The following is a 14,083-nucleotide window of genomic DNA, read 5'->3' as shown; positions in this document are numbered from 1 at the left end:
CTCCTCCTTCGTTTCCCCTTATCATCCTTGCACTCCCATCCCCCTCCCACAGCCAAAGTTGTAAACTTCGTTTTTCCACATCATGTCTTGTACATTTCATTGTTGCAATGGGTCCACCTTTATCCCTATTTACACAATTTGTTTTTCCCTTCCCCTCCCCAAATATAGTCCTCCCGAAATTACAGCAATATGAAATACAATGAAAACAGGTTATACCATGGGGAGGGACATACAAAGCAACAAACCCGAATGACCTCCAACAAGAACATACTACAGCTACCAGCACAACTATGTTTATTGCAGCATTATTTACCATAGCTAAGATATGGAACCATCCCACGTGCCCCTCAGTAGATGAATGGATCAAGAAAATGTGGTACATATACACAATGGAATTCTATGCTCCATCAGAAAGAATGACATTGCCTCATTTGTTAGGAAATGGAAAGACTTGGAAAATTTTTTTTTTTTTTTTGTCGGTCATGGGGCTTGAACTCTGGGCCTGGGCGCTGTCCCTCAGCTCTTCAGCTCAAGGCGAGCACTCTACCACTTGAGCTACAGCGCCACTTCCGGTTTTCTGGTGGTTTATTGGAGATAGGAGTCTCACGGTCTCTCCTGCCCGGGCTGGCTTTGAACCGAAATCCTCAGATCTCAGCCTCCTGAGTAGCTATGATTACAGGCGTGAGCCACCAGCGCCCGGCGGAAAAAAATTATTTTAAGTGAAGTAAGCCAGGCCCAAAGAAACCTAGTTCCCATGATTTCCCTTTTTTGCAATAACTAGTATATGTCTGAGAAAAGCAGAACTGGTCAGGTAAGTTGATGTTAGGCTAAATGAATCCCAAAATAAGAACTCAAATGGTTTTTCTTTCTTGCTATTTTTTCTAACATATTCATAAGATGATTTCTTTGTCCTGGCATGTCAATGAACTTTATAATATAGGATGTAATAAAGAACGTCTAGGGAGACAACAGCTAATACTCAGAAATGTTCTGAATATGAGTTTAGACCCAAGAATAAAATGAATAATTTACACGGAGATATAAGGTGGGATAATTGGTGTGGGGGTATTAAAGTGTCTGCTGAAAATAAGAAGAATCACCAAAAACAGCAGGAACCTCTTCGGTCAAATAAACATTTCATTTTTAGTGGTCAATTCCAGTGCCTCTTCTGTGTGTGACCCCAATTACTGTATTATTGATATATTCATGATCTCGGGTGTTTCATCACCAAGAAAATTTATGTGAAGTGAAATGCTTCCTTCAGGCAAAAAACAGAAGCGAAGTTTCCATTTCTGAGTGTTATGATTTATATCATAGAAATCACTGAATTCATGTACGTTTCATTAGAAGTGTGGTGCTGGTGACTTCTTAACCTCTAACTATGCTCCTACTGTTTATAGCTATATAGAAATGCTTTTATATAACTCATGTTTCAATAGTGTGTTTGTGCTAGGGAAGTAGTTATCTTGTTTCCTAAAAATACTTACACTACAATATAACTATATTGTTATACTTACCCAAAAATACAGTTTATTTTTCTCATTAATGAAAGTTTTCCAGCAAGGAGTCAAGTAATGGCTTACAAATATAAATATCTTTAAAAAGGGATTTTTAGTGTGGAAATATTTCACACTGTATTAGGGATAAAAACAGTATGTAAAAGGATTGTCTTAGATTACGATATAGAGGTAAATTATATCAGACCTGTGGATATAAATCCCTTAGGAGAAGCAATCCAAAAGCAATATTCAATAAAAAACCCCAAATAGCAAAATAGATCCTTAACAGAATGAACAGTGCTGGAGGAATATGAATTCCAAATTTCAATTCCTAGTACACGGACTGAGCAATCAAAACACCTTGTTACTCTCGCAAGAACAGACCTGAGGGCCCATGAAATAGAACTGAAAACCCAGAAATGAACCGACAGACCTATATCCACCTAATCTTTGATAAGGGAGCTGAAAAAACAGAATGGAAGAAAGATAGCCTCTTTGGTCAATGGTGTGGGCAAAATTGGTTAAACACCTGTAGAAAGGTAAAGGTGGATCTTTACATATTACCCTGCACCAGAATCAACTCTAAATGGATCAAATACCTCGGAGTCAAAGCAGACATACTGAAAACATTACAGGAAAGTATAGGAGAAACTCTAGGTCTCCTTGGCACAGGCTGAAAAATTCTTAATAAAGACCCGGAAACAACAAATCAAAGAAAAGTTGGACAAATGGGATTGCATGAAACTGTAAAGCTTCTGCATGGCAAAGGACATAGCAAGATCAATGGAAAACCCATGGATTGGGAGAAGACCTTCACTAGTGATGCAATGGACAAGGGTCTCATATCTAAAATATACCTGGAACTCAAAAAATTTAATCACCAACAACAAATCCTCAAAGAAACCACTGCCTGATAATTAAGTGGTCTAAAGGCTCAAAGGAAACTTCTCTGAAGAAGAAATAGGAATGGCCAAGAGACACATGAAGTAACGTTCATCTTTTCTAGTCATAAAAGAAATGCAAATCAAAACAACATTGAGATTCCACTTCACCCCAGTTAGAATGGCTATAATCAAGATTTCTAATAACAACAGGTGTTGGAGGGGTTGTAGACAGAAGGAATCCCTACTGCATTTTTGGTGGTAGTGTAAACTTGTACAAACACTTAGCCAAGTTAGCATGGAGGTTCCTTAAAAGACTCCACATAGAGTTCCCCTATCACCCAGCAGCCCACTTTTGGGCATTTACCTAAGCGATCACAAACAAAATTAGATGGCTATAGGTCTGCCAGCACAACTATTTTTATTGCAGCATTATTTACCATAGCTAAGAAGTGGAACCAACCTAGGTGCCCCTCAGTAGATTAATGGATCAAGAAAAGTATACATAAATAAATTTATAAATATATATAAATATATACGTATGTATGTATGTAGGTATGTAGGTATATATGTATGTATGTATGTCTACATAAATTTTATTACCCATTTGTTCGGGAATGGAAAAACTTGGAAAAAAATATCTTAAGTGAAGTAAGTTACGCCCAAAGAAACATAGGTCCCATGGTTGCCCTTATTTGCAAAAACTAGTAAATGTGTAGGACAAGCATAAACTGTGAAAAGTTATCTACATATGAACATAAAAGATGATTTCAAGTGAAATGAATCCTAAAATAGGAACACACATATCTTTTTTCTTTCTTGCTATTGTTTCTAACCTATTTATAATGTATTACGTGATGGTTTTGTTTCTTTATCTGTTCCTCCCCCATGGTATAACTCCTTTTCACTGTATTTGATATCAGTGCACTACATCTTGTATCTACATTTCTCTAATTCGGTGAAGGGAAGAGAATAAACAAAATCCTTAAATAAGAATACAGGTTAACTTATTGTAACAATGAGATATAGAAAACATTATGCTGAAAAGGAACTTTACAACTTCGCAGTGGAGGGAGTTAGTTTTGGAGGTGGGAGGGACAGGATTGTAGGGGGAAAACAATGTTCAACAACAAGGCTTCACAGTAAATGGACTCATTATCTTGCTCTTCTCACAGAAACCCTTCTGTATAGCATTTTTAACAATAAAATGTACAAAAATAATTTTAAAAAATCTCTCATCAGATAATAAAGGAATTAATGGTAAGGGAAAATGATGTTAACTTCTTTTATTAATTTTTTCTTGTGAAAATACCGTACATAAGGGTTACAAATACATGGGCAAGCATTGTTATCAAGCATTGTTGCCTCCTCTTTTGTTTCCCCTTCCCATCCTTTCCCATCCACCCCCTTCCTCCCCATCAGGGTTATTCTCAAAGCTACTACTTAGTAAATGTATTTTAAAAAAGCAAGACACAGTGAAGTAATCAATATAGGTTTTCATAATATATTAATTCAAAGAAAATTGCATACAAACTGGGAGTTATTCCTTATACAGCCTAGCTCCTGGATACCATGTCATGTGTGTGCCGGTATGCCTGTCTGTATCTGCCTCATCTCCAGTCATCATTGTGTCCCAATTCAGCTCTCCACTGGAGCTGTATTGGTTTGTTGGTATTGTTTTTGTTATTTTTCCTCTTTAGAATGTTTCCTAGTTGTGGTATATGTATTTGTGTACTGCATGCCTTTGTAACAACTCATGGCCTGCAGTCTGTTAGCTGTATAATAAACTCTCCAATATTCTGTATTTCAAAATATGACTTCTGGAATGATTCTCCTTACAACAAAACATATGACATAAGGAAAGAATTCACAATGATATTTCAAATTGTCTAAAATTCTTTGTAAAATATTTAGTGATGAGTAATAGCCAATGGATGTAATATCAATCTTTCAGTATTACCTCTTTGTAACTGGCATCTTCTGATATATACCAGATAATATTTTCTACAGGTCATTTGGCTTGAATTAAGGACCCTTGTTATATATTTCTAAGGTCTTTTTGTTCAAGGCCACACTCTACTATTTTGTGCCATTGTGATGATTCTGGTGTTCTTGTGGTTAAATAGATAAAATTCTAATATGCTTTCCTTACCCTGATGGCTTTTATTAACCACACAAATTCTCAGCCTCCTGAATACTTAGGTGTGGAGATGTGAGCCACCAGCCTGCAACTAAGAAATGTTATGCATGAATATGTTATGAAATTTCTTAAATAAACCAAAAGAAAATTTTGGGAATATTGATAGTTAAATCTGTTCTTTGACCTCTGTTTTCAATGGTACCAGAGTGCACAGATTTTGAAACACAAAAGAAAAAAATATATTAATATCTTCGTGTTTTCAAAAGTATAACATAATTATCAGTGTGTATTTCATTTACACTGGTTTGATAATATACTTATCTAAACTGATGGGAAAAGAAGGATTCTCCTGCTGCTGTAGGAAGAAAGCAGCATTTTTTAGACGATACCATGGAAAAGTTTTTGGAATGTGGAAATAATAAGATAATATTTGTTCGTGATAGAATAACCTAGAAACATCAAGAGCCAAAGAACATAAATAATGTTTGGACTCGGAAATTTTGCTATTTAATAAAGAAAACTGCATTCAGTAAACAAAACAGGATTCCATTCGTAAGAAGGAAGAAACCAAAACCATTATTTTTTTTACAAACAATTGTCATCTTTTTACAAACAATTGTCATCTTTTCCCTATCATAGTAAGATATGATAGTGCAAAGAATATTATGATAGGGCAAAAAATGCTCATTTTCTGTTCATGATCTCAGGAATCTCAAATCAACTTTGATTCTAAAACATATAATAATGGCACAGACTATCCAACAATTTGAACATCCTGTCACTTTTCTTTATATACTAAATTTCAGGACAACTCTGTTAGAATTCAGAGACAAGAATATTAATGGAATTTCCTGTATTTTGCATAATTCTCCAACTGGAGAGTATATCTTTCTTCTGATTATTCATTGCTTCTGCATACACTATATTCTTCTCATCCATTTTTTGTCTAGTAATAAAATCAGAAGATATTATTCAGTGTGTTAGTAGCTTTTCTTAGAGCAAGAAATGTAAATAAATTTCAACATTATATGTTCCACACACAAAATTTGGGTGGGATAGACAATCAGTAGACTGGTCTCTTTATGAAAACTGCCAACTGACACTAACAAAAAGTGAATGGACCTAAGTCTTTTATAATTTGAATGCTTTTTGAAGTCCTGAAATTCTTTAATTTGCATAGAAAAGAAATGAAAAATATGTAAAATCCGTGTCTTCAATTGTAGCGGAATATAAATGACACCACCAGCTGGGTGGGAATAATTGTCAATCATATAAAATTGCTTAAATATATCTTACTGTACATGTTTCATTCTTCTTCCCAAATACAAACATAATTATTGGAGAGGTAACATAGAGTATAATCATTGTATTCAAGAATAACATACACAGGCGTTTGTTCTCATTAACTATATATCGTTTTATTGCTCATCTTAATTTTTATCATTGAATTATACCCTGTAGAGACTAATGATGAATATTTTGTTATACAAAGCATATTTTTCCAGTGAAAGCATGTTAACATTCTTTATGGTAAATAAATATGAAATATGAAATATTTTCAAATTCCCTTAGATAATCATAATGAAAGGACAAAATTTTGATTATTTAATTTTATTGTGAAAATACCATACAGAGGGGTGACAATTACATGGGCAAGGTAATGAGTTCATTTATTATCAAGCATTGTTGCCTCCTCCTTTTTTCCCCTTCTGATCCTGTCCCATCTCCCCACACCCCCCACTCCACCTCTACCTCTTTCCACCTCCCCTTTCCCCTGCCTCAGGCCAAAGTTGTAAAGTTTGTTTTTCAACATAACATTTTGTACATCTCAATGTTACCATGGGTCCACCAGTATCCATATTTAAGCAAAAATTCAAAAATTATACCAGCATCAAATATAGTGAAAACAGGGGTTATACGGTGGGGGAGGGACATAAATAACAACAAAGAAATATCTTATAAGTGTTAGAAACAACAGCAGGAAAGAAAAAAAAAAAACATTTGAGTCCTTACCTTGGGGTTCATTTTGCTTAACATCAACTTATCTGACTATTTTTGCTTGTCTCAGACACATACTAGTTATTGCAAATAAGGGAAACCATAGGACCCATGTTTCTTTGGACCTGGCTTATTCACTTAATATAATTTTTTCCAAGTCTTTCCATTTCCTAAGAAAAGGGGCAATGTCATTTTCTGATGGATGCAGAGAATTCCATAGAATTCCATAGAATACCACATTTTCTTGATCCATTCATCTACTGAGGGGCATACAGATGCTGGAGAGGATGTCGACAGAAAGGAACATTACTGCATTGTTGATAGGAATGTAAATTTGTTCAACCACTTTGGAAAGTAGTATGGAGGTTCCTCAAAAGACTCCACATAGAGCTCGCCTATGACCCAGCAAATCCCACATTTGGGTACCATACTAAAGTTACTAGCACAAATAGGTTGATTACAGCATGATTTACCATAGCTATGATATAGAACCAACCCAGATGCCTCTCAGTAGATGAATGGATTAAGATTATTGTTCTATGTATTAATGACTTGATTTCTCCCAATATATGCACTAGTTCATTAATTCAACAATATTGTATAAAATGATAGGCCAGGTTTTTGAAGTATAGTTAATGTTTGTATAGCATATGTTTGTGATCACCAGGTAGAAAATATTTCTCAAACTTGTGAATAAGACACATCATTCTAAGATGTTCATTCTGTACAGTTCTTTCTGACATTGAATGCAGTTCTAAACTTGATGAAATGGATAGAAGTTAGATAGCAGAATAATGTTGATCAACTGTGCCTTTCATTATTAGATTGCTTTTACAAATTTAATCACAGGCACATATCAATACACATAGGAAATACTTAAAATATTTAATCCTGGTTCATATGCTAAAGTGTAAAAAATATCATACAAAGGTTTATAACAGTTCTATTTTAATTATATAAAAATTTGTAATTACAACTTCAAGAAACTTTATTCTTTAAAACCTAGGATTAGTTAAGTGTCAGTGGCTCACACTTTTCATCATAGCTATACAGGAGGCTGAGTTTTGAGAATAGAGATTTGAAACCAACATAGGCAAACATGTCCTGAAACTTCTCTCAAATTAACTGTGGTTTAAGTGAAAAAACATGTTACCCTTGAGTAGGAAAGCTCAGGGAGAGTGTCCAGGCCCAGAGTTCAAGCCAGAAATAGCACACACACACACACACACACACACACACACACACACACACACACACACACACACACACACACACACACAAATCCCCCTAATATTGACCTTGCCTGTGTTTTGATATGTACAAGTTGTACAAGCATCTAATGATGAGACACTTAAGACTTCCAATCTTAATTGAACCTAGTCTCAGTAAGGGTAAATTGTATAAACAAATGTCATTAAGTATTGATAATAATTGCAAACTAGGAAAAAAGGTACCCATAATGTTTAGTGAGAGGACTTCCATGTGTTGATTTGTTAATTTAAATGAAAACCTAAAAGTATACAAGTGACTTCCATATAAACTTAGGTACTTTGTACTTTTTTTTTTGTCAAGGACTTTTCATTTAGTAAATAAAGTTACTAAGATTTTTTGTTTTTGGTTTTTTGTGGTCCGGTCATGGGGCCTGAACTATGGGCCTGGGCACTGTCCCTCAGCTCTTCAGCTGAAGGCTAGCGCTCTACCACTTGAGCCACAGCACCACTTCAGGCTTTTTTCTTTTTGCTCATGTGGTGCTGAGGAATCGAACCCAGGGCCTCAAGCATACAAGGCAAGTGCTCTACCACTGAGCTACTTTCCCAGCCCCAAGTTACTAAGTTATTAGAGCAGTAAAGAATATATATTTTATTCTGTGTCAAATTTAGAAACACTCATACAGCAATTTTAGGAGAGTTAATAATCACCTTAGATCACCTTTATTATTGCCAAGAGTTAATTGAAGAAAATATCTATGTGGTGCTTAAATTATTTTCTATATGTCTACAGTACTCTTTAGTTTAAATTTTGGAGCGACCTTTCACACAGCAGTAATCAATAATTGTTGGCCCATTTTTTTATTGTGAAAATACTGTAAAAGGGGTTACAATTACATGGGCAAGATAATGAGTACAGTAGTGTGGACAAAAAAATAGACAATAAAAGCCCTTTGAATTATCAGATTTTTTTAACAAATTAATTCCACATGTTTGATTCATGACCAGCCTAAGGCCAATGGCAATCAGAAAATTTATCTTTTTGTGAGGTAGAAATGATAAAAAGAAAATGTGTGATACTTTAGCAGAAATTTCTCCATGTGAAAATATTATATGTCCTGTCAACAACATCACATATAATAGTGGGGTAATTAATTTCATGTATTAATATGGTTAGGTTATCTTATTCAGGTTTTTTCAAACATCAGTCTGCATCAAAAAGTGAAATCAATATGTAGATGTTATTAACATGTAAGTTAATGGAGAACGGAAAGCACATTTCCGTCTATCATTGATGTGAGTCTCCTGCCACCAGCTGAAGTTCTCTAGACAATCCAAATGTCTGAAGAGAAGTATACATCCTATCTTCAGAATACTTTTGACAAAAGAGCTGTAATAAATTTTTTTTCTGGATCTAACCTGCACATGTGCCTTGCAGATTTCACACTTTCCAGTCAATACAATTGGGAGATTTTTCTGTGTGATTCATGTGTCTCAAGTTATCTCATGTTATCTATCTCTGTGGCTTCTGTCTCTCTGTATGTTTTTGTCTCTGTCACTTTTCCTCCTCCTATTTTAACACTAATGCTAATATAACTAATTTTAACACTAGTGCTAATATAAATAGCACTAACAATTAGTAAATTTGCTACGGTATTTAGGTGAACAGTATTTGTCTTATTGAATATAAGGAATGCTTATACTTGAAAGTAGACTTGAAAGTTCTGAGTTTCTCAATATTTACCATAGGCATTTCTATTTCTCCAAGATAATTTGTTGTGCTAACATCTATGAAATTGAATTACTCTTAAATCTCTGTTCATATTTTTTTTCTTTAACATGTTATTTTGAATATCCTGATAGGTTTACTCTGCATTTGTCTCAGCTTGTGTCCTAGCTGAAATGAGACAGGTAGTCAGTATTCAATCTTTTTGTATAAATAAAGTATATCAATCTGCAATGCTTAAACTAACTGAATATATTTCTTTTCTTCACTTATAGATGTACTCAGTACCTTAGTTATGTAACTGTAACTGTATTTTCCCTTGATAGTAAATTAAATCAAAAAAGAGAAACAAGATATGAATTCTATCTTCTACCATGATGATAACCGAACATTTTACTTCGCCATCCATGATAAAGGTTTTTGTAGTAATTGAAAGTATAAAATCAGGAAATAATAGTGAACCGACTAGAGACCTGAAAACTGCACATTAATTGGCAATATGTTTACACATTTAGAACATATTTTGAATGAAGTTTATTGCTTTGAGTTATTATTTGAAAAAGAAAGTATGAACTAGAATTTCAACTACACACCAAATTTCCATTTTTGCTATCTTTCTTTTTCTTTTCCACCCCCTTCTGTATCCCAATTCCTCCCTCCCTGTCCCCCTATTTTCTTTCTTGTTTCTTTGGTTGTACTGGTGTTTGAACTTGTATTGGGAGACAGGCTCTCTCACCACTAATCCACAACTACAGTCCTGATTTTTGCTACTAATATTGAGCTAAGATCTCACTTCTTTCTCAGTTGAATGATTGGATGGAATCTACCTATGTTAGGTACAGCCTTGTCTAGCTTTTCATTAAGAAGCCTCATGATTTTTTTTTCCTATGCTGGTGAACTTGCATCACTATCCTAACAATCCATATCTAAAGTAGCAAAGTTTAGAAGCTTGAAATATGAAGACAAAGACAAAATTCTTGAGTGATTACAGTTCTTTGATAAACATAAACATAGTCACTAAATTAAAATTTTAGCACACATCTAATAATAGCAACTATTGCACTTTCTTTTGTTGATCCTGGGGCTTAGTCTCAGTGCCTGGGTGCTATCCTTGTGCTTGACCTATGCAGCCATAGCAGAGGTGATTTATTGGAGATAAGAGTCTCATGGAGGGCTGGAAAGGTGGCTCAGTGGCAGAGTACTTTCCTTGCATGCTTGAGGCCCTGGGTTCGATTCCTCAGCACCACATAAGCAAAAAGAAAAAAGCCGGAAGTGACACTGTGGCTCAAGAGGTAGAGTGCTAGCCTTGAGCTGAATTGCTGAGGGACAGCGCCCAGGCCCAGAGTTCAGGCCCCACGACCGGACCCCCCCCCCAAAAAAAAAAAAAAAAAAAAGAGTCTCATGGAGTTCCCTGAACTGGCTTCAGGATTATAGTTTTGAGTACCTGCAAGAGCCTCCAATTAATTTTTGTCTTTAAGTCCATTATATTATATAAAGAATATTAGTACACAAATATAAACATAGTCTCCACATTACATGATAGTATATTTTTTAGGTAAAACGGTATTTTTAAAAACCATATTGAAGCATAGCCTGAAAAATCTGTCATCAACAGTAGGTGGTTGTGGTTGGACCTACAATGACTTTTCAGATGTTATTGCTTTGGGAACCTCTGAATTCACTAGTACAACCTCTTTGAATATGAGATTTTAAAAGCCAATGCTTTCTTTCTGTGACCTATTTCCAGATAGTAATGTAACACATGGAAAACGTACACTGATAAATGAGAATCTTTATTTAACTTTAGAACAGAAGTAACTAAATTGGGTCTCTGGATATTATTCTTATAGAAAAAATCCATTTAATTATCTTCAAATTAAAGGAAAATTTCACACTATTAATATGGAAACATTTTAGGCCTAAAGTAAAGGAATATTGCAAATGTATAGAGAAGAAGGCTTTTAAAAATTTTTTTGAATAGAGAAGAAGGATTTTTAAAAAGAAATTTTGAACAGAGCTATAGATTAAATTGAGAATGGTAATAGTAACAGCCTGGAAACATTTGCTCTATCAAAATTATATACATCAAAATAGTTAAAGAAATGATCACTCTAAGCTCTGGTGCTCAGTCTGTTAATACTTTTGTGGCTATATGCTTTGTAAAGCAGATCAAAGTAATTTTATAAACATGTAATTTCATCAAAGTAAACATAGTAATTTGAATTAATGCTCACCATAAGTAAAATAACAGGCAAATGTGTCATTTGCCTTTTTATTTTGCAAAATATTAGCTTTTTAAATTCCACTTGTGAAATAATACATTTGTTTAAATTATCCTAAAAACTGAAGATTATTTATGTTGATAATTGATTGGGGCTATTATCAGATCTGATTAAATGATGCATATGAAGAATGTTAGACAACACAAAGCATTATAAATTGAAATGATCTTGATCACAATCATCTTAAATATGGATTTTTTTGTGAAAAACAAATATTCTTCAAACTAGGATAATCGGTAAGTCATTGAATTACATTTACTTATGAGTGCCCACCTGGAATTTAGTATTGTGATAATTTGTAAGGTGAACAGAAAGGAAGGAGAATGTATGATCTATTTTTTTTGTAGAAGACTTTACAGCTTAAAAGGAATATGTGATGATATTGAATATATAGAACATGATGTATACCAAATGCCAATCACAGCAGACATGACTAGCTCGAAGCAAAATATCTGCTATGCATAACATTAAGAAACACATGTGCAAAGAGACTATTTTAATAAAATAGGCTAAAGGAAGGAATAAAAGTTATGCATATGAGTGAATTTACTTATGTAATATCTAAAATAAGAACAAATGGATTCTATACATATTGTTACTATCACAATGAAGCCCTTATGAAGAATAATTTCTTCTGGAAGATTGAAAACAAAGAGTGTATTATTGGCTCTATAATAGAAATTGGAATTAAGTAATAATAAAGGGTATCATGCAATGAATTTAAGTAACAAAGTAGTTCAAGAGTCTTTGTATTTCTAGGAAGGAAATATTGACTTTTTTAAAGGATTATTTGCTACACAACAGGAGTACAAATTTAAACATGGAGTACTATAAACACAATGTATACCTTCAAATCAGTTTTCAGAAAAGAGAAAAGCATAAAGAAGTAATTATTTGATCAGTTTAAGAGCATAGAAAACAAAAAATAAATTACTTTATGGCTATAAAGGTGAGTATTTCTTCATGTCTCCTCTTCAGAGGAGATTCTCTTTAAGTCTGTAGCCCATTTATTTATTGGGCAGTTGAGATTTCTTTTGGGGGGATTTAATTTTTTGAGTTCCAAGTATATTTTCGATATGAGAGCCTAGTCCGTTGTATGGCAAGTAAAGAATTTCTCCTAATACCTGGGATTTTTATTAATCTTGCTAGCTGTGTCCTTTGTCAAGCAGAACATTGAGATTCCATCTCACCCTACTTAGAATGACTATAATCAAGAACTCTAATAACAACAGGGGCTGGAGGGGATGTGGACAAAAGGAACACTATTGCATTGTTGTTGGGAGTGTACACTTGTGCATACACCAACACAGAAGCCACTCAGTAGATAAATGGATCAAGAAAATGTGGCATATGTGTTCAATGGAATTCCATGTCTCCATCAGAAAGAATGGAACAACATTGCCCCATTTGTTAGGAAATGAAAAGACGTGGAAAAAATTATATTAAGTGAAGTAAGAAACATAGGCCCTATGGATTCCCTTATTTAAAATAACTAGTACATTTGTAGGACAAGCAGAAAAGGTCAAAAGCTATGTACATATGATCATATAAGATGTTGTCAAAAAAATGAAACCCAAGATAGGGACACAAATATCTTTTCTTTCTTGCTATTGTTTCTAACATATTTATAATGTAAAATGTGATTTTTTTTGGTTTCTTTGTATGTTCCCTACCCCGCAAATGTATGAGCCCTGTTTTCAATATGTTTGATGTCAGTGCCCTGCATCTTATATATACACTACTTTAATTCATGGAGGGGAAGGGAAAAGTAAAGCAAAATGTTTATATAAGGATACAGGTTGACCCATTGAAACAATGAGACGTAAGAAACACTGTGTTCAAAGTGAACTTTACCACTTCAGTGGAGGGGTGGGGCAGTTGTGGAGCTGGGAGGGAAGGGATGTAGGGGGAAATCAAAGGAGGAGGCAATAATGCTCAATAGGAAATGTACTTATTACCTTGCTCATGTAACAGCAACCTCTTTTTACAATATTTTTAAAATTAAAACGCACAAAAATCGATAAATATCTTAAACATTTAAAACAGTAATTTTTATAATAGATAATATATACTGAGCTATATTTAGTGGCAGTAATTTTTAACATACATGCAGGCATATATGTGTATATAATTATACACTTATGTTAGAAAATCCAGTAAAGAGAGTGGTATTATTTTCAGTATCTTTCATATTGGTTAATAAATATTTTATTTTAAAATATATTAATATAATTTGCGTTGAGAAAAAGGAGGAAAAGTAATAGAAGTTTTGTGGTTAATGGAGTAAACTGTGTGCTTCTAAGGAAATTTCTCTATTAACACCTTTTATAGCAAATATAGGCTAATAAA

Source organism: Dipodomys merriami, unplaced genomic scaffold (assembly GCF_024711535.1).
Source record: "Dipodomys merriami isolate MVZ:Mamm:240054 unplaced genomic scaffold, mDipMer1.0.p SCAF_18, whole genome shotgun sequence".
Lineage (NCBI taxonomy): Eukaryota > Metazoa > Chordata > Mammalia > Rodentia > Heteromyidae > Dipodomys > Dipodomys merriami.
Note: the sequence above shows the minus strand (reverse complement) of the source record.